Genomic DNA, 20,201 nt, shown 5'->3' with positions numbered 1-20,201 from the left:
TTAGCTATGGGATCTAGAGTCGCGGAGAAGTATGCACATGGGCGTTGTTTGTCCCCAAAGTGCTGCGTCAAGACTGATAATGCGCAACCTTCCTTCTCGTGGACGTATAATGTAAACGGCTTGCTGTAGTCGGGGTTGCGGTTTGCTGTAGTCGGGGTTGCCCAACACAGGAGCCGAACATAATGCATCACGCAACTCATGGTAACTCGCCTGACAATCTTCAGACCAAGGCAAAGGATTGGGTGTGTCTTTACGCATTAATGCCAGCAAAGGTTTGGCCAACAGTGAGAAGTTCGGTATCCATTGTCTACAATACGATGTAATGCCCAAGAAAGCACGCACTTCTCTTTGTGTCCTTGGGATACTCAATTCTGAAATTGCCTGTATCCTTTCTGGGGTCAGTCTCCTTCCCTCCTTCGATAAGATGTGACCTAAGTAGGTTACTTCTTGTCGGCAAAATTGAAGTTTGGAAAGCGAGACTTTGTGCTTCATGTCACATAAATGACGCATCAAGGCCAGCGTGGCTTTCTTGCAAATTGCTTCAGTGTCTGCAGCGATCAGTAGATCGTCTACATACTGAATCAGAGTCGCGCCACCAGGTAGAACAATCGTGTCTAGTTGTGTTTTCAGGGCTTGACTGAATATTGATGGGCTCTCACAGTAGCCCTGGGGAGCGCGTCTAAAACGGAAACTTCGACCTCCTAAATTGAAGCCGAAAATGTCTCGGCTCTCTTCGGCGATCGGGATGCTGAAGAAGGCATTCTTCAGTCGATCACTGAAAACCAATTGGCTGAGGCTGGAACCATTGTCAATAAGGCAGTGATGTCGGGGACGACTGGAAACTGCGGTACAACGATCTTATTCACTTCCCTGAGATCAATCACAAATCGGTACACAGGGGGCTGTGAAGGATCGGCACGCTTTAAGACAAGCAAAACTGGACTGTTACAAATGTTGCCGGTAGTTTCTTCAATGACATCTTTCGCAATTAGATCGTGGATTATTTCTAGCAAAGCCTTTTCACATTCTTTTGACATTCTATAATGGGGAATGCGTGGTAACCTGACGTTACTTTTCAATGTTATGACATACGGTGCTATCTCCAAACGACCTACATCATTTGAACCCTTCGCCCAAAGTACATCTGGAAGAGATGACAATTCAGTCGGAATGCTTTCTCTTGACAAATACATCGAAGAAATCACTTTCTTACCAAGCGTAAGTTGTACTCCCGAAGGAGAACAGTACAAGGTCGCATATAGACTCTTCAGTAAATCCAAACCTAACAAATTTTCGCCACAACCTGTGGTAAGAATGAGGGGTGCTTCTAATTCGCATGGGCCAACAGAAAGGGGCATGGGACTGGAGATCGGGTTTCTAACAGGGGCGCCAGAAAAACCTACTGAAACGTTCATTTCGCTGGACAAAGGTGCGCCAGGAAGTTTTGAGTGCATAATCGAACTTTTTGTAGCACCAGTATCCAGCAGAAATGGCTCCGATACTCCGGATGTGATCACCTCGACGTAAGGTCCATTCTGATCTACTGGAACTAAAACAACTCCCTCTCTTTGTCCATGGCTGTCCTAGCAATTATTACCCTCATTCTCGTTTTCTGCGTAATAGTCATCTGCATAGTACTGAGCTGACCTGGAGGACGCATTATTCTGTTGGTCAAAGCTATTCATAGAATTCTGAGGCGGGAAGGAATTGGTGTTCTGGGGGAAGTTTCCACGGCCCCTACCTCTAGGAGCCTGTTGAACACCTCTACCTCTTGCGCCAGAAGCACTGTTTAAACATCGTGCAAGAGCTTGGCAATTACTTTTGAAATGACCCTCTTCCTTGCAATATGCACATTGATTCGGACCATACGGAGAACGCTGGTGGGAAAACTCGTTTCCTTGTGCGTTTCTCGAATACTGCTGCGGTTGCTGATAATTGGGCTGACTAGGAGAGCGAGGTGGATACGCTTATTGGAGAAGAACTTTAGTCTTTAGTTCTTTAGTCTTTTTTTCTCAGACTTATCTAGCTTGTCTTTGCGTCTATTTTCATAGTACTGGGCTGTGGCTAAAATCTGTGCTGACGTGGAGACAGCCCAAGCACTCTCTGAATCTTTCAATTTATTGCATAGCTCAGGGAGCAGATTATGTACAAATTTGTCTACAAACAATCTTTGACCACCCTCGGTAGCCATGTCCTGACCACTATGATCAGTGAAAGCCTCCTCAAATCTTGTGAAAAAGTCGGACACATTCTCATCTTTCTTCTGTTTGCATGCGGATACCTTGTCCCAATTTACACGTAACTCAGGCATCAACGTTTTCATGTACGCGATAATCCTACCGGGAAGGTCTGCTATCAAAGGCTCGGGTTTAGAGCCACCGATTTGTCTGGCATCAGTAGCTGTGATATTAGCCCATGAGTCACCTAGTTCTTGATCATGGTCCGCATGACGGATTTTACTCCATAAAGGATGCGGAACAACATTCCCAAACAACATGTCAATATCTGCTAAATTCATTATACATGAGCTGGCAGTCTGTGACAACTCCTTGTAATATCCAGCTGGGTTTTTACGGGGATCAGGTAGTGTCTGTTTGAGTGCTAACACTTCGGATCTTTTCCAGGGGACATGTACCCATACACGCTGGAAATGCGGTGGAACAGGCGGTTGCGCGTTCGCATCACCTTCCCTTCATACCGGGGGAACCTCTCTCATGGGGTACTGTCGTGCCCTTTTCCTACCAGACACATCGTCCTCATCGAACGATCTAGAGCTGTTTCCTGTGCTCCTACAAGATAACAGTAAATCCATTGCTTTCTCAACATCTGCGCCTATAATCATGCCTTCATAAAATTTGAATCGCATGCGGGCTAGTTCCTGCATTCTGCGTTTTGGGTCATTGCCTCGTACGTCTTCCCAGAGGTATACACACATTTCCTCAAATACGTATCTTTGAGTGGCTGGATCCCACTGACGGAAAACTTCCATAACTGACTGAAGATCATACCTTACAGTATCAGTAACCCATTTGCGTGCTAACTCATTCAGTACTTCTCTTTCCTCGTAGTCGGGTAGTTGACTACGCAACTGTCTACGTTCTGGTTTAGGGGTCGTTTTAGGCGACCCAAAGAAGGGCGAGAACAGACCAGTGACAGTACTTGCCACTCTCTGTCTGACAGAAGGAGAAGCTTGCGGCGAGGCAGATGCGCCAGAAAAGACAGGCTGATGTAAAGAGGAAGTCGAGGCAACAGCAGAGGAAGTCGAGGCAGTAGCAGACGTAGTATCATAGTGGATAGTTGGAGCAGTAGGCAAAGTCATGGAAGTAGAAGGAGTATGTAGCAAAGGCGGCGGCCCTTGAGAGGGCTGCGCCGGAGAAGTAGGAACCAGCTGAAGAGGAGCTGGTGCTTGTGCAAGAGCTGCTTTTCGTGCGCTAGGGCGTGGTATAACAATACGTCTCGGGGGTCCAACAATACTCGATGTGTATGGGGGTGGTGAGTTCAATAAATGAGACATTAATGGATCTTTCTCAGTTGTTCCCTTTGAGTCTTGTCCCCCATGTGGTAACACCGGGTAGCATTTATCTATTGCTAGTTTCTTGCTTCTGAGAATTTGTTCACTTTCCTGCTCTTCCTCATTATCCCTGTATGCGATGGCAGCTTGTACCATCGACATACCTCTTTTATTTTTCTTTGCTAATTTTATTTCTTTCTGTTTGGCTTCTTTGCGCCATAAGCGAAAAGAGTCAAACATCGCCGGCCGGGCTTTCTTCTTGAACAATTTGGCCTCGAGGTTGTCTAATATTTCCGAGTCAAAACCACCATGTTGGGGCCATTTTAAAACACCATCTTTGCGGGTGTATTTTATCCATACCTCGTTATACGTGATAGGACCTACTCCATGTTTTATATATAACTCATATGTTGGAGTCCCGATCGGAGGAATCGGACACGAATCCTCTAATCTGGAGTCCTTACTACAACCAAGACAAAACAAGTTTCCAAGTCTGCTGAGACCAGGCATCTTTGCTCACTAGTCTAGCTTCAAACTTCAAGGGATTATTTAATTACGATATTGTTGTGAATACACGAACCCCTCGGTTTTGGTGCTTGCAAGTACCAATACAAAAACCCTATCGCTGGGATACCAAACTAAGAACCAAGAACCAATACAAATCGTATCTCTAGGATACCAAAGCTAAGAACCAAACTAAGGACTAGACTAAGAACTGGGAGACGCTCCACTTATACTTAACTGAATATTGAAGATCGGTGACATCACTAGAAGACTCGTCTATCGTTTCGCTCTACCAAGGATCACTGGGTCCAAAACAGGGCGATAGTCAGGGCAGCAGTCCTTCGTAGCCGTCGGGACGCGGGGAACCTCGCAGCAAAGACCTTCGGAACCACGTCGACATGCAGGGGTCGCTGAAGTGGCTGGCCGTCCTCCGGAATTTTCACACGAAGCTCCTCATGAACATCTGGCTTGGACCGTCACCGCTTGATATCGCCTCGAGTTGGGTGCCAACTGAGGTGCCGGGTTTTTAGAGACCCGGTGGTGCCAGGGGATCACACCCGAAGACCTCTAGGTTCTCCCTGTTCTGGACTTACAGAAACACAGAGTCTTCTAGGTGAAGTCAATGATCGAGTTTTATTGGCTGCAACCAAGTAACATGCGTCCTAGAAGTACGACAACACGGGCGGAAGTTCTCAGGAGACTGTTCGTTTTTACAGAACCAGCCTTCTCCTTATATACATAAATAATAGCTGTAGGCAAGAATTCTTGAGTTTATGATATGGCTATAGACATATTTTCGTAACAATACAAAGAGCGAAGTCATGATGGTCAGCACATATTTCAGATGTCCGGTAGGTGATGGATTACCCTGCCAGATCCAGAACTCCCATCAGATATCGATGAAATGCCAATAAGGTCGAGCACCCTCCCATCATAAAACGGGTCATAAACAAGAATCATGGACAGGTGTGTGTGTATGGAAAACAGGGTCTGTATGTGGTGAATGGTTTATGACATGTTGTGCCTTGATGATATCTTGCTCGGCCACTGGGCGAGGAGCTGCCCGAGCAGGCTGGCTGGAGGCAGTGGGGGCAGCTTCGGCCAGGTCATGGGGAAGTCAGCTACAGAGGACGTGTCCTTTAGATCGGCTTTAATCGATTGACTTATATGAGGGCAAGCCCTAAGATGGATGCCGTTTACAAAATGGAGTTCGAGGGTTCGGGACGGAAACCAAGATTTAGGGGTGTTAGCATCACTCAATCGTGACGCAAATACATAGGAATAATGTCCTGACCATTACCGGTTCGTAGATACCAAAATCGTCATGGTACGACGATATTTTATGACGCGAGTGTTGGACCTCGATATCTGTAAAACAGCGGGGTCCAAATCTGCAGTACCACAGAAAGCATTGGCATTTGCTGGCAGACATACTAAGTTTACAAGGTTTTGTGGCACCAAAACCAAAAGTCTTTTACAGAAGGGGTAAAAACCTTCGAAAGATCTTATGTCCCAGCTACGTTGTAACCCCAAGCCATTAGGTAGGCTCACACCATCAATAAAAGGCTTTTACACATGTAACGGATGTATCATGTGTAAATTTGAAAAAAACAAGACAAAAGATTTCTGTTTCAATACAAAAAAGACATACACAATAGAACATCTAATTAATTGCAATTCTAAATATGTCACGTATATCTTGGTTTGCCCCTGTAACAAAATATACGTGGGTAGCACAAAAAGATCCTTAAAAATCTGAATACAGGAGCATGTTCGAGCAAGACGCAATGGAGATCTTAGATATCCATTGACATATCACATGCAAGAAAACCATACGATCGAAGATCATTTTTGGTTTCTAGGCATTGATCATGAACCTGTGCACCCACGAGGTGGCAACAGAGAATTGGCCCTTAGACAGAGGGAGGCAGGCTGGATTTGTAGATTACGTTGTGTAGAACAGGGGCACAACACAGAGGACAAATTACATTATTTCCTTGAATAATTGGAATCACCACCTACCAGACTTTAGATATGTCTATTTAGGTTTGCCATGGATTATTAGAATATTAAGGGGAGGCAATTAAGACACAGTAAACCCCCATATACATGCCCTCAATCCACCTTTGAATAGATATGGTTCATGTACACCTAAAAGTACCTATCAGGGAAAAAGTATATTCTTATGAAATGCAATTCTCTGGTTGTAACTTGATCTAGTATAGATGTCTTGCTTATATGATCAAATATTTAAAATAATGTACCAGGGATCCACTAGAGAGCAAAATTGTGCTTCCCTGGGAAAAGAAATGTTTTGTCTGTACTATAACAATTTTTGTTTTCTTCATTCTCATCACTATATGTGTTTGATTTTAACATTCTCTCTGTCTGCTGTTTAATATCTTCGTATAAGCGGACTTTATAGTTTGTAAGTTATCTTCATGTAAGCACCTGTTGAGATACTGACCTTTCGAAAGTGGCCGCCAATTTTGCATCATGCGAATATGGGAAACAAAAGGTATTATTTCAATTCTCTCTCTTTGTATATGTTTCTATGCTAATTGTTTCTTGCTCTTGACTTCCATGCTTTATTAATTTCCTTTTCCATTGAAATATGGAGGACGCTTGGCTCCTGGCGCCGATAGTGACATATAAATCACATTATTATAGATAGCTATATCCATCGAGTACTTACGTTTCACGATGGCATATTGGTTGTCAGTTTCATTATAGCAGTTCCATTACATAATGAGTTGCGCTATAAACTGGCCATTATCAAATGACCATGTTTCCCTCTGGAATCCCTTTTGAGAAACCCACTTAGATCTAAAACACCTGGGCGTTCATAGTCCTTGAGACTGTTCCAATATGGCAGCCATTTTCGCGTTTTTGCGCTGCATTAGGAGTATTACGGCTTTCCGTTACTTAAACACGCTTTCATGTTAAACCTCCTAGGCCTTCTTGTGGTTATAATATCTATGTTCCGTTAAATATGGACGTTATTGACTTTGGCACCTTTTCTCCAACGATACGAGGAATTACATGAATCTTTTAAACACACTTATCTCGGTTATAGCTTTAGGGTTCACTGTGTTTCCGAGACCTGAAATCTAACTCACCTCTCTCATAAGAACGGTACATACTGACCATTACAAGATGGCCGCGACATTATCGCGCATTATGACCAGGACACTTGCAAAGTTTTTCTCGTGACATACAGGCTTTGCCCTTTAGGCTTATTTAACAATATATAACCTTTTTTCTACACGCTTTAATGTTATTCATTTTGGCCCCTTTATTATTATTACTGTTTTATAAAAGGAGCGTTCTTTTACGAGTATCCGTTAAACTTAAGGTACTATATTTATGTTTTATTTAATACGGACCACATTGGCCTTGGCACAGTTCCGCTAACGACATAAGGAACTATGCTGAATTCTAAATATAACTAGTTCGACTACAGCATCAGAGTATGAAATATAATTTATCTCTTTTAAATGAACGGTACGTATTGATCATTACAAGATGGCCGCGATACCTTCGCGCAATCTGAGCGGGATCTTTGCAACGCTGTGTTTGTGCCATACATGTGTTGCCAATTATACTTGTTTAACCAGGTATATAAGCAGCTCCATCAGCGGATCTAATCATGCTGCTGAAGAACACATTGCGGTCGGAGGTTCGGGAGATCTTATCTACGGTCCTATCATAGACCAGTAAGTGGCGTGCTGAGCTGCTCTCCATATTGTTTGTATGGAACTCTTGGGAGCTTAGGTGAGACTCGCTCCTCCTTTTCATTAGATGTGAGCTTAGGAAGTTATGGCTTGTGTATATATATTTGTTTGCCCATTATCTTTGATTGGGGACAGTACATTAGAATGGCATCTCCTCTCTGACATGTGTAGAGGTCTATAGGTCCATCGCCTACAGGTTTTTGCTTGTGTATTACTGTTCGTCTTTGCACTATAAGATATATGTTTTTACCCTATTAAATACATTTTGTTTATTTATGACCAAGACAATACTATGTCATTAGATTAAGGCTCTCTCTCATTTGGCCTGTTTATATAGATGGACAATTAAGTATACTGTCTAACTTTTATTTACACTTAACTCATAGCCGTCCGATTGTTTAATCCCTTAAGGTTAGCGATTCATCTGTCACCAACTCCTCAGCATCGTGAGACAAAATTTCTTCATGACTTTGGATTGCCCATCTATAATTGATATAAGGTGGGTAGTTATTTGTTGCCACTTTTGAAGATTTTACTCCTTTCCCAAATAATTATGTAAATATAAGGCTTATATTCACTGGAAATATGATGATAGAACATTATATTAGGGTGCATTTCCTGTTCATCATTGTCATCGGGCAATAGGAGCTATGGGGGCTGTATCTTACCTCCCAGTTCTATATGTTTATATGCATATATTCTATCTAATTATTCTATAGGATTCATAACATTGACATTTATCTATTGAGGGATAATGCATACCATTATCCCTCAATAGGGAAACCTTCCCAGTTTGATCCGAACCTTCACAGTGATATACATCTTTTTATATAATTGGATATAAACCTGCACACAAATAGAGTCACATTCCATGGTTAGTTGCTCTAGATCTGACTAGTATTGGAGATTCTTGGAGAGGTATTGCCATTTTCTCTCTTTGGTTGGCAGATTCTATATGTTAGACCGTTAGGGTCATCTAACTTACTATTAATACTGTATTTTCATCGCTTATATGTTACATACTAGGATACATAAGGATGTCAAATGGGCCATAATGTCCATCTTGGCTGATCTATAAACATCATAAAATCATCAAAAACATCCAAAACCATCATCTGCGATCAGGTATATATACTCATATGAACATTTATCTTTAGTGATCTCCTCTTCTTACATGACGTATCTTACTAGACTCTTGTCCGCCCTGTTCATTCCCTTGTCTTCCTTTCTTCATTCTTCCTTTATATTTATTTTTCTTCTTATTTTTCTTCTTTTTCTCCGTGGCCTTTGGCTCCCAATTATAGATGGACATCATGTCCTCAGATACGGGGTAACTTACCTCTTGAGTATTCAAACACATAAAACTGTCCGAAAAATTGCCCAAAATGCAAATAGATTATAATTATACGTATACTATGTTCTTGCTAAATACTGCCCCAAGCTGTTTGTTAAGCATCTCTTTTTGCTCACACTCAAGCAATCTTTTTTTGTAAGACAAACATTTTGGAATTCACAAGGAAATTTATAGAAAACCTCTCACTAAGTGTTGCTTTTAAACTTTTTAGTATGTCTATGTGTTTATATGTATAAGTTCCTAAATGTGTAAGTGTGCATTTGTGTGTGTTTATACAAAGTTTTTACAATTTGTCTATTTCTCTGTATATTTGTTTGACAGCCCTGAAGAAGTCCCCCTGTTGGGACGAAACGCGTCAGCTGTATGGTGCTCAATTGTTTTTTTAAATAAAGAATATCAAATCGAAGAAAGTTATCCTTCATGAATTATTAACATTGAATACTAAATGTGGTGGTGCACCTTTGCTGTTGTAATTAATATGTTGTGGATGGATCAACCCTCAGAAACAATGAGGGTTTCCTAGGTGCTGACTATGCCGTATATACTATGTAACAAGTTGTGGAGAGTAGGCATTTACCAACTGTGGAATTAGCTCAAGTTACAGAGCTTGTTTCTTTCACTCAAGCTTGCATCCTAGCTAAGTAAAAGTCTGCTACTGTGTACACAGACTCAAAGGATGCGTTTGGTGAGATTAATTTGCAAAGCCATCCCAACCAGCACCCCTGCTTATCTTGCAAACAAGCTCACCATCTCTGGTGGTTCACGGCACACTTGGACCAGGACAACATCAGACTGCACACTAAGAAGTTAAAAAAAATAAAACAAGACAACAGGCCTTTTTCATTTATGGACACAGGACTATGAAGAACCTCCCCTATCACTGCCCAATGCTGCTCCAATTTTGAAAAAAAAACTCACTTCTTTAAAGAACACTACATCACAGTGTATCCACTGTCTATATTTCAGATTTACTTACAGTAGCTAAGCAGTTACTCAAGAGATTTTATTGGCCAACATTTGCATACACATTGTGTCTGGTTTGCGTTACTTTTTGTACTGTAAACCTAAAGCAAATTGTTGTAGTGGGATTTACAATCCAAAGCAAATTGTGATGTGTGTGAAATTGTAACCCAAAGTAACACAAAGCTGTGCAGTGCACTACCTTGTGTTAATTTGCATCAAGGGGGCATTCCATGGGTGGTGCATAAGCGTTCCCATGCAACTACACATGGGTTTTGTAGACAGCAATTTGAGTCAACATCCTGTGATTCCTTGAGGAAGGCATAATAAGGTGAAATGTTTTAATTTTATCTTGTTTTTTCCACTTTGCATATGTGCTCAATTGAACACTAGACATGCAAAATATCTGTGTTGGTGTATGGCAGCCAAAAGTGTGTCAGTCAAGAGAGGGAGCAAAACTCTCTCCTTTTCTTTTTTAAGTTTTATAATTAAAGTTTATTAAGTAGGAAAAAATAGGAAATAAACAGCCGGTTCATAATATAATATAATTATAATAAAATGCTGAAAACATTTAAATAGTAATAAGGCAGATCAGGAATATGTTTGCAAATATTTGCAGAAAACAGGATAAGAGGGAGGGGAAAAGAAAATAAAAAGGGCAAAAATAAAAGCACTTCTGATGTAATGAAATTAGCATATTTTTAAACAGTAGTGTGATTACAAACATCATAGAGTACATATTATCGGGGAAAGCAAAAGCAAAACACATTACTATTAGAATAGAAGCTCTAATAAGATGTACTCAAGGAGGTTTGGATACTTCACCAGGAAACACTCTAAAGAAGGGTTTTTAGTGGTCAGGGAAATTTCTTGGCGCTCTGCTAATATAGCCGAGATACCCGCCACCCCCTCTCAACACAATCCCCAAAGGAGTGAAAACCGGAAACAGTTCTTGAAGTTTTTGGAAGTGGGATGGAGTGACCATCCCGGCCGTATTTATTAAAACAAAATTAAAACATTAAACGTTTCATGTTATGTACAATTTCATTACCATATTGCGATGTTTGGCTAACCTTAACAGATTCTCTAATACAGAGGTTCTCCTAGCCGAACTAGCAACCTACAAAACATTTCTTGACATATTGAAATTGTACAACCTAACGTTTAAGGGCCAACAGCAAGGTCATAACCGGTGTCAAGATCCCTAACCGGACTTACCCCTCCCACTTGGGATGGGCGACAGCACGGAGGCGTACCTCAAGTGCAACTACTACCAATTTCCCTTGACTTGACGGGGGCACCTAAAACTCGACGCCAGTTAAAGGTCGTTCGAATACTCGTGTGAGGTATCTAGAAGGTATCGTGGCCCTTATCCCAACCCCACACAACTTACCGCATCTGCCGTCGCAGATGTCACTGGCCCCGGGAAATTCCCCAGGAGGGGGCTGTAACCCCTCCTACAAAGGAAGGGGCCTTGACCGCCTTTCCTTTACTTCCGGCGACCCATCCTTAGAAGGGACCGCCTCCCCATTGAGGGGCCAATGGCCACCTCTCCCGAGCGCTCCCATCCGTGTTGGGTGACGCCCACTCATAGGGATCTACTAATTAGTGCTCACCGATCATGACCTTACCGCCTACCAAAATAAATACGACAGTGCAAATTAACCTACGAATACCTTGGCCACTATGACCGAAAGAGCATACATCAAAATTCGACACTAACTGAATATCTTTAATGGCAAACATACTCAAAACGAACATTCTTTATTAACTCAAAATCAACATGGCACTACAACCTGGAAACGAAAACAAAAACAAAATTAATCAACTTTATTATACACAACTGGCTGTCTTCAGGGGCTGGTGGGTGGGTCAAAATTGGCTCTTCGTTCTGTCCCGAGCTCACGTGCAGCGAGGAGGTGCAGCTTCAGAGCACAAGAACAAGAGGATGTCTTCTGGTCTTGCGTCCCTTTTTATCCGTCTTCAGGGCGGGCGTATACCCGCCCCTGCCTGCCCCTGAGGGCGTGGCTGGCTGCGTCGGTGTCTAGGCCAGCCCACTCTAGGGCGGGAACGGGCGCGCCCCAGCTACGCCGCTTCGGGCATACCAGCTGAGACGCGCCTCCCGCCCAAAATGGCTTCCCGGGGGGATCGAGGCACTCGGCCATAAGTTCGGGGGGACCGATTCGGTCGCCCCTTTCCATATAGCCGAGATACCCGCCACCCCCTCTCAACACAATCCCCAAAGGAGTGAAAACCGGAAACAGTTCTTGAAGTTTTTGGAAGTGGGATGGAGTGACCATCCCGGCCGTATTTATTAAAACAAAATTAAAACATTAAACGTTTCATGTTATGTACAATTTCATTACCATATTGCGATGTTTGGCTAACCTTAACAGATTCTCTAATACAGAGGTTCTCCTAGCCGAACTAGCAACCTACAAAACATTTCTTGACATATTGAAATTGTACAACCTAACGTTTAAGGGCCAACAGCAAGGTCATAACCGGTGTCAAGATCCCTAACCGGACTTACCCCTCCCACTTGGGATGGGCGACAGCACGGAGGCGTACCTCAAGTGCAACTACTACCAATTTCCCTTGACTTGACGGGGGCACCTAAAACTCGACGCCAGTTAAAGGTCGTTCGAATACTCGTGTGAGGTATCTAGAAGGTATCGTGGCCCTTATCCCAACCCCACACAACTTACCGCATCTGCCGTCGCAGATGTCACTGGCCCCGGGAAATTCCCCAGGAGGGGGCTGTAACCCCTCCTACAAAGGAAGGGGCCTTGACCGCCTTTCCTTTACTTCCGGCGACCCATCCTTAGAAGGGACCGCCTCCCCATTGAGGGGCCAATGGCCACCTCTCCCGAGCGCTCCCATCCGTGTTGGGTGACGCCCACTCATAGGGATCTACTAATTAGTGCTCACCGATCATGACCTTACCGCCACAGGCCCGGATAGTTGACCGGCTATCCGGGCCCCCCACCAAAACTCCTAGCTAAAGGTCATGTTCCAACGTTTTTAACCATGCTAAGAAGTCTCCTATGAGTAACTCATTTCCCACCCGAGACAAATGCACACCATCCCCCATATACATGCTGTCATCATTAATACAACCGTGCGAGATAGAATGCAATGTCCTGGAACGGAACAACCTACTCATTTTGTTATTAAGTTTCCTAACAGAATGGTTCAAAGCAGGGATCGAAATAGCCCCCCGCCACTCTTTTCGTGGGATGATATGAGACCACGCAATTATGCACCCCGGAACTTTCCTCGCCAACCAACTTACGGTGGAAAGCATCGCCTCCAGGAGAAGTCGTCTACCGGTGGTGACCAAATCATTGCCCCCTAAATGTACTATGACTATAGACGGCGGTGACCTCATCCGCCCTAACAAACCCTCAAAGTAAGCTTGAAACTGGTCAATACAGAGACCGCCCCTTCCGTAGAAGGACATCCTGTACCCGTATTCCCCAGCTACGTGAATCATGTCACCTGCTTTGAATACGTCTGCGGCACGCCTCACGTATGAGTGGCCCACGACCCACACCTCCTTTCTCACAGCCGGTGATGTCTGACCGCTGGCCCGGTGTTGGGTCGACTGCATAGTCCGCCCCGCCTCGAAGGCTTGCGTAACTGAAAACCAAACAAAAGACAAGAAGCGTGAGTACATTGTTACGGCTTCACAACATGTGCAACCGCACATACCTCTTATAACAATTGGAGGACCAACGCCCCACTCGTTTTACTTGTTCCCCATTAAGACCCCTGGCTGCAGCTTCAGTGGCAGCCCCTATCCGAAAGGAATGGGTCCCAAACTCACCCGGGTCCAAGCCTGCTGCGGTAATTGACATCGCGAGCACCCGCTGAAACTGAAACTTTGTCAGTGGGGTGGCGTCCGCGTGTCTCAACATTGTCCCCCCCCATGATGCCACCCTTTGTGCTAGGTAGTCCTCTAAACACCTCACCGGACACATGGAGGACCCTGGAATCCTGCGAATGACTATGCAGTCTCCCACCCCACTTTGATCAGTTTTTGACTTGACAAAGGATACCGTCATAGTCTCACCCCTGATCTGAACGTGTTCCCGGCACAAACCCCCCGCCACATCCCGCTTGCTCCTTGCCACCAGCTCACTTATCCTCATAGCCCCGTGAAATGCAAGCGTAAAAGCGGCTCGGAACAAACAGGCCTCGAACTGAGAGGAGCATATGTCGGGGAGTGTGGCCAGCAACTGGGACAACCTATCCAGACCTATCGGGCGCCTCTCATCTACTCTGCGACCCTCAAGGCGTTGCCACCCACGCAGCGCTTTCTGTACAGCAAAAGACGCTGTCGGGTCCTGGATATTATGAGCCCTGGCAACAAAGGAGATGGCAGCACGATGCCTCTGGGCTGTAGCCACCGACTTCCCAGCCTTACGCAAGGACATCAGAAAATGTACTACCCAATCCTCATGCCCCCAAAGTCCCCCTCTCTCAGTCCCCAAAAAGGCCAAATAAGCCCGAAACGCCCCTTCGTATGCCTTCCTCGTCCTTGGTGCTAGACTCTCTCCCACGAGGTAACGAAGTTCGGGGCACCGAGAGACCAGAGAGCTTCGGGAAAGGGTGCTGGCTCGGGGTCCGCTGAGGGAAGGAAACCCGAGAAAGCCTGCATTTGAAAACGAGACAGTGCATCAGCAGCCTGATTCATCACCCCCGGGACATGCTTTGCTCTGAATACCACGTTCAGTTGCATACACAGTAAAACAATCTCTTTAAGCAGCCTCAAAATCATTTTACAACGTGCTGCCTGACTATTAATGCATTCTACAACGGTCATATTGTCAGACCAAAATATGACAGAATGATTTTTGAAACCATCGGGCCAGGATCTGAGGGCCACCAAAATAGGAAACAGCTCAAGGAAAGCAATATTACTCGTCAGCCCCTCATCGTGCCACCATGTTGGCCACTTTTGTGCCGACCATTTTGTGCCGAAGATGGCGCCGAAACCCATGCTTCCCGCTGAATCCGTCCACAGACCCAGCTCTTCAGAGGACAAGGCCGGTTTGTTCCAGACGACTCGACCATTGAAATCCGCCAAGAATGCTAACCAAATACGCATGTCTTGGCGGACCTCGGCCGATAACCTCGTGCGATGGTGGCCCTCTTTTAGGCCGACCATCGCCTGTGCAATCGAACGGGAGAAGGGGCGTGCCATCGGGATCACCCTTAAGGCAAAATTCAACTTCCCCACCAATTGCTGCAATTGATGCAGCGTAACTTTAGGTGCAGTGATACTCATTTGCAGGGCTGTCTTGAATTTCGATACTTTGGAAGCTGGTAAACGAAAACAACCCTCACTAGAGTCCAACTCGATCCCGAGGAACTCGAGGCAAGTCGTGGGACCCACAGTTTTACCTGGTGCCAACGGCACGCCAAATTGATTCATTAAAACACAAAATTCAGTCAAGGCCCGGGCACATTCATCATCCCCAGCGGCCCCAAGGAACAGAAAATCATCGAGGTAATGCATCACGTTCCGAAAACCTGTTTTCTTCGTGTAAACCCATTGCAGAAAACTACTGAATTTCTCGAAATAAGCACAAGATATCGAGCACCCCATTGGCATACACCTGTCCATGTAATACAAACCTTGAAACATGAATCCCAACAAACGTTGATCATCCGGGTATACCGGGAGCAAACGGAACGCTGACTCGATATCTGATTTCGCCATCAGCGTCCCGGGCCCCAGGCGATTCAAAATGGCGACGGCCTCATCGAATGATGCGTACCGCACCGAACACATTTCTGGATTAATTGCATCGTTTACAGAAAGGCCATGAGGGGCTGATAAATTGTGAATCAATCGAAACTCACCCGGGTCCTTCTTGGGGACCACCCCTAAAGGAGAACAAACAAAGTTCGGTACCGGGGGGACAGGAAACGGGCCGGCAACCCGACCTCGGGTAACCTCTTTCCGGATCTTATCCTGCACTACAGTTGTATGCTGCAAGACGGAAAGTTGATTTTTGCACGACCCGACACCCTGAAAGCTACCCACCGGGATGCGGAAACCATATGAAAAACCGTTTCGTAGCACCCCAGCAGAAGTACGATCAGGGTAGTCGCTGAGCCAGGGAATCATCGCCAGGGTATCAATCGGGGTTGGTAAAGGCGCCCCTCGGACTATATTAGACCTGTTTAGCGCCTCCTCTACCCCCATTTTCACCCGATTTGGCTCTGCACGAGGACTCAGGATGGGGTGCCCCACAACCACTACATTCGTGTTTGAACTTACAAGACCCCGGGGGCCTAGTACATTTGCTTCTGTTGAAATTGAAACAGAACCCCCTCTTCCCTGTATTGCCGGCGGGTCTCGGGTAATCGTCTGTACCCGTACCCGACCGAAAGGGCGTCCCCCCATTTTGGCGGGAGGACTCACTAACAGCACTCCCCACCAATGGCACTTTCAACATTCCGGACTCTTTCATCTTATTCCACGTTAAAGAATCGTAACAGTCCCAGGTTAAACTTTTGTTATGCTCCATCGCTTTCCTGAAAAGGTTGTCATAACAGAACCATTGGTTACCTTGATGTGATGTTGAGTACCCCATAATTCGTGACTGATATACTGGAAATTCAGGGAGTAAATCAGGCCTACGTTCCCCCAAAATTGCCGTGAAAATTCCCCAAGCATTACCCCAGTTACCAATATTTTCATTCACTTTAAAGGCGGCCATTTTTGCGCGCCAAACACTCGGATGCATCAGATCCTTTTGACCTTTAACAGTTTCGACCTCATAGTGATCAACGAGCAGGGAGAAAATGTTAACGTATTCCCCCGCCCAAATCTTTTCCTTTATTGGCAAAGGAACATGTTGCCCCAGTCTTTCTCTACGAGAGGGTGTTGACTCATCCCTTGCAATCGGCAATGGCCGCTTACCTGCACCGGACGCTGCTTCCGTCCCTCGTGGCTTGTCTATCGCCGCATCCGGCGCGGGCACCTTGGCTGTATCACGTTTCTCGCGCAACTGCTTTATGAGAGCTTGCGCTTCGGTAGCCATGGCGCCCCCATTGCTGTCCCCCAACCATGCTGCTAACTGTGCCGCCAACTCAGGAGGCATATCTCCGGCAGACGTTGGGGTAACTATCACGGGAATCGGATTCCCCTCATCCGGTACCGGGGCCGGTACCGGGGCTGGCGCCTCGAGCGGAGAACAGGGAACCGGGACGTCTCCCCCGACCGGCCCCCTTCTCGGCCTCTTTGGCTTCCCTCCGGCCGGTGGACGCCCCGATCCCTCCTCGCCGTCTCGCTCCGCCAACCGCTTCTTAATTTCGGACATATCCTTCATGAGTGCCCGAACCAACTGGTCAGTCGACATTCTCTTTGTTCCTTTCTTGGGCATCCTTTCGACGAAGTATCTAAAAGACAAAGAAAAAGATTAAAACGCTCAAAATTGGCTCTTCGTTCTGTCCCGAGCTCACGTGCAGCGAGGAGGTGCAGCTTCAGAGCACAAGAACAAGAGGATGTCTTCTGGTCTTGCGTCCCTTTTTATCCGTCTTCAGGGCGGGCGTATACCCGCCCCTGCCTGCCCCTGAGGGCGTGGCTGGCTGCGTCGGTGTCTAGGCCAGCCCACTCTAGGGCGGGAACGGGCGCGCCCCAGCTACGCCGCTTCGGGCATACCAGCTGAGACGCGCCTCCCGCCCAAAATGGCTTCCCGGGGGGATCGAGGCACTCGGCCATAAGTTCGGGGGGACCGATTCGGTCGCCCCTTTCCATTAATGCAAATGCCTAAATGAAAAACCAATCTGTCTGTGCAACCAGGTGAGGGGATAAGCCCTGTAACCCCTCAATTTTGTGTGAGTAATTCCCTCACAATAACAAATCAAACCACAACCTAGGTACACATAATAGTAGATAAACAGTATGTAGGTAAATACTGTGTTACGGGCGTCATGAGGGAGACTTAGTTATAAAACGGATAATTCCAAAAACATATGAGATCTTCAGCGTGTAGGCCAGGACTCCTCACGGCCGATCACTGAGTTCCGGGTTGTGGCCCGCTACACAGAATTACTGATACATGAATTCCTAATTAAGTTTACAAACAACTTTTGTCCATCAATCCAGGATGTGATCAGAACGTGCCGGATGTTCTTTTTCAAACCACATAGCCTCGCTTTCGGAATCACAGAGTTAGTGGCACCCATTGGGCTAAGCGGCTGTGCATGCTGCGATATTGCCAGGTGCCCTGGTATGTCCTATGCCATGGTGTAATCAAGACCCAGCACCAGCAGTGCGACCTGGTGGCCTGCGCATCGTGGCTTCATGATGTGGAGGGTGCCATATCCGCAGGCCGGGCTTGTGGCTTGCGGCAGCACTTGGTGGGACCTGCTGTCTACACACCGGTGGTGGAAGGTGAGCAGTGAGGCCCGGGTGTGCATGGGCAGGAATGCTCCGATGGGTGGTGGGAGGGGCTGGGATGCCTCTGCCTGTGTGTGAATGCGCGGGTGGGTGACGTTGTCTTGTGCAAGTGTGTGTACTGTTCCAGTCATGTATCTGGATTCTGTTTTAGATGACGGCTCTGACTCTGATGTGTGACCTGGTGTACTGCTACATACCAGCAAGTGGCTGGAGACACACCAGTGGCTGCAGGTGAGCAGTGTGGCCTGGGTGCGCCGGGGTGGCACTCTCTCTCTCTCCTCCTCTCTTCTTCTCTCTCTCTCTCTACTTCGCTCTCTCTCTCTACCGCAATCTTCTTCTCTATCTCTCCCCCTCTCTTCTTCTCTCTCTCTCCTTCGCTCTCTCTCTCTGTCCTTTGATGTGTTCAGGACACACCTTCTCATCATGTTTTTTGTCTTGCAGGCTGTAACCTAGGGATTGTCTTCATTGCATTTCTGTGTTCATTTCAATAAAGTTTCTTTGGTTGCTTCGAAAGTGAATATGTGATGCTCATTCCTGTGACGACACATGCATGTCACAAGTTGTGACTGTGCGACATCAGGTGGATTATGTTTAAGTGTAGCTGATGTGGCATGTCTTTTGTCGGGGGTGCCAGGGAGGGGTGGTCCTGGGTGGTCGGTGGGTGTAGGTGGGTGTTGTGACCCTCTTGGGTGTCCATGCTGCATGTTCGGTTGCTCCATGGCATCTGATTGTCTTCAGGTGTGGCTGTGGGCTGGGCTCCCTTTTGTGGTGCAGGCTGTGGTCTGACTTTACACCAAGTCAAAGCAGGTGTTAATTTCCTGCTGCTAACGCACCTTATCGCTTGTTGTGTTCTTATCACCGATCTGGCTGGTCATTGTGAATGTTGAGATGTCGTGTTGTCGCTGCTTTTTGCACAGGGAACGTCTACTCTGCATCTCATTAGCGATAGTTTCAGGGGTACTCTGTGGCGTTATTTTCTGCAGCTTCTATCACAGGAAAACTGGTGCTGTGTGCTGTTAGCATCAGCTTGTGAATGGGGTAAATTTATCACGACTTTGGCTGCGATAAAGTGCTGTTAATTCAGCGATAGCTCCTTGTGAATATGCTCCTTAGACTTTTGTTTCAGTTAAACTTAAGTTTTTCGTCTTAAGTTTAACTGAGACCAAAAGTAAGGACTTTTGGTCTCAGTTATACTTAAGACCAACACGTAGGTTTAACAGAGACAAAAGTCCAACTTTACTACTCGTAAATGCCCTTTGTGAAATACCAAAAGTTGTAAAGTTAGAACATTCGTCTCAGTTTACCTTTGTTAATTGAGCCCTAAGGACTTTTGGTCTCAGTTAAACTTTAGACCAAAACGTAAGTTTAGCTGAGACAAAAGTCTAACTTTATTACTTGTAAATGCCCTTTGTAAATACCAAAAGTCATAAAGTTAGACTTTTGTATCAGTTTACCTTTGTGAATCAGGCCCAATATTTGGAGCACATACCCAATTGGATCAAGTAATTGCCTCCTATCATATTTCCTCCTATTTACTGAATTGTTTGCAGCAGGAAGTCATTCTTACCAAGGAAGCTTGAAGAAATTATCGGGCCTGATTCACAAAGTAAATTGAGATGAAAGTCTAATTTTACAACTTTCAGTAGTCACCAAGGGAATTCACGAGTAGTAAAGGTAGACTTTTGACTCAGTTAAACTTAAGTTTTGGTCTTAAGTATA

The sequence above is a fragment of the Lissotriton vulgaris genome, chromosome 8 (genome assembly GCF_964263255.1).
Source record: "Lissotriton vulgaris chromosome 8, aLisVul1.2, whole genome shotgun sequence".
Classification (NCBI taxonomy): domain Eukaryota; kingdom Metazoa; phylum Chordata; class Amphibia; order Caudata; family Salamandridae; genus Lissotriton; species Lissotriton vulgaris.
Note: the sequence above shows the minus strand (reverse complement) of the source record.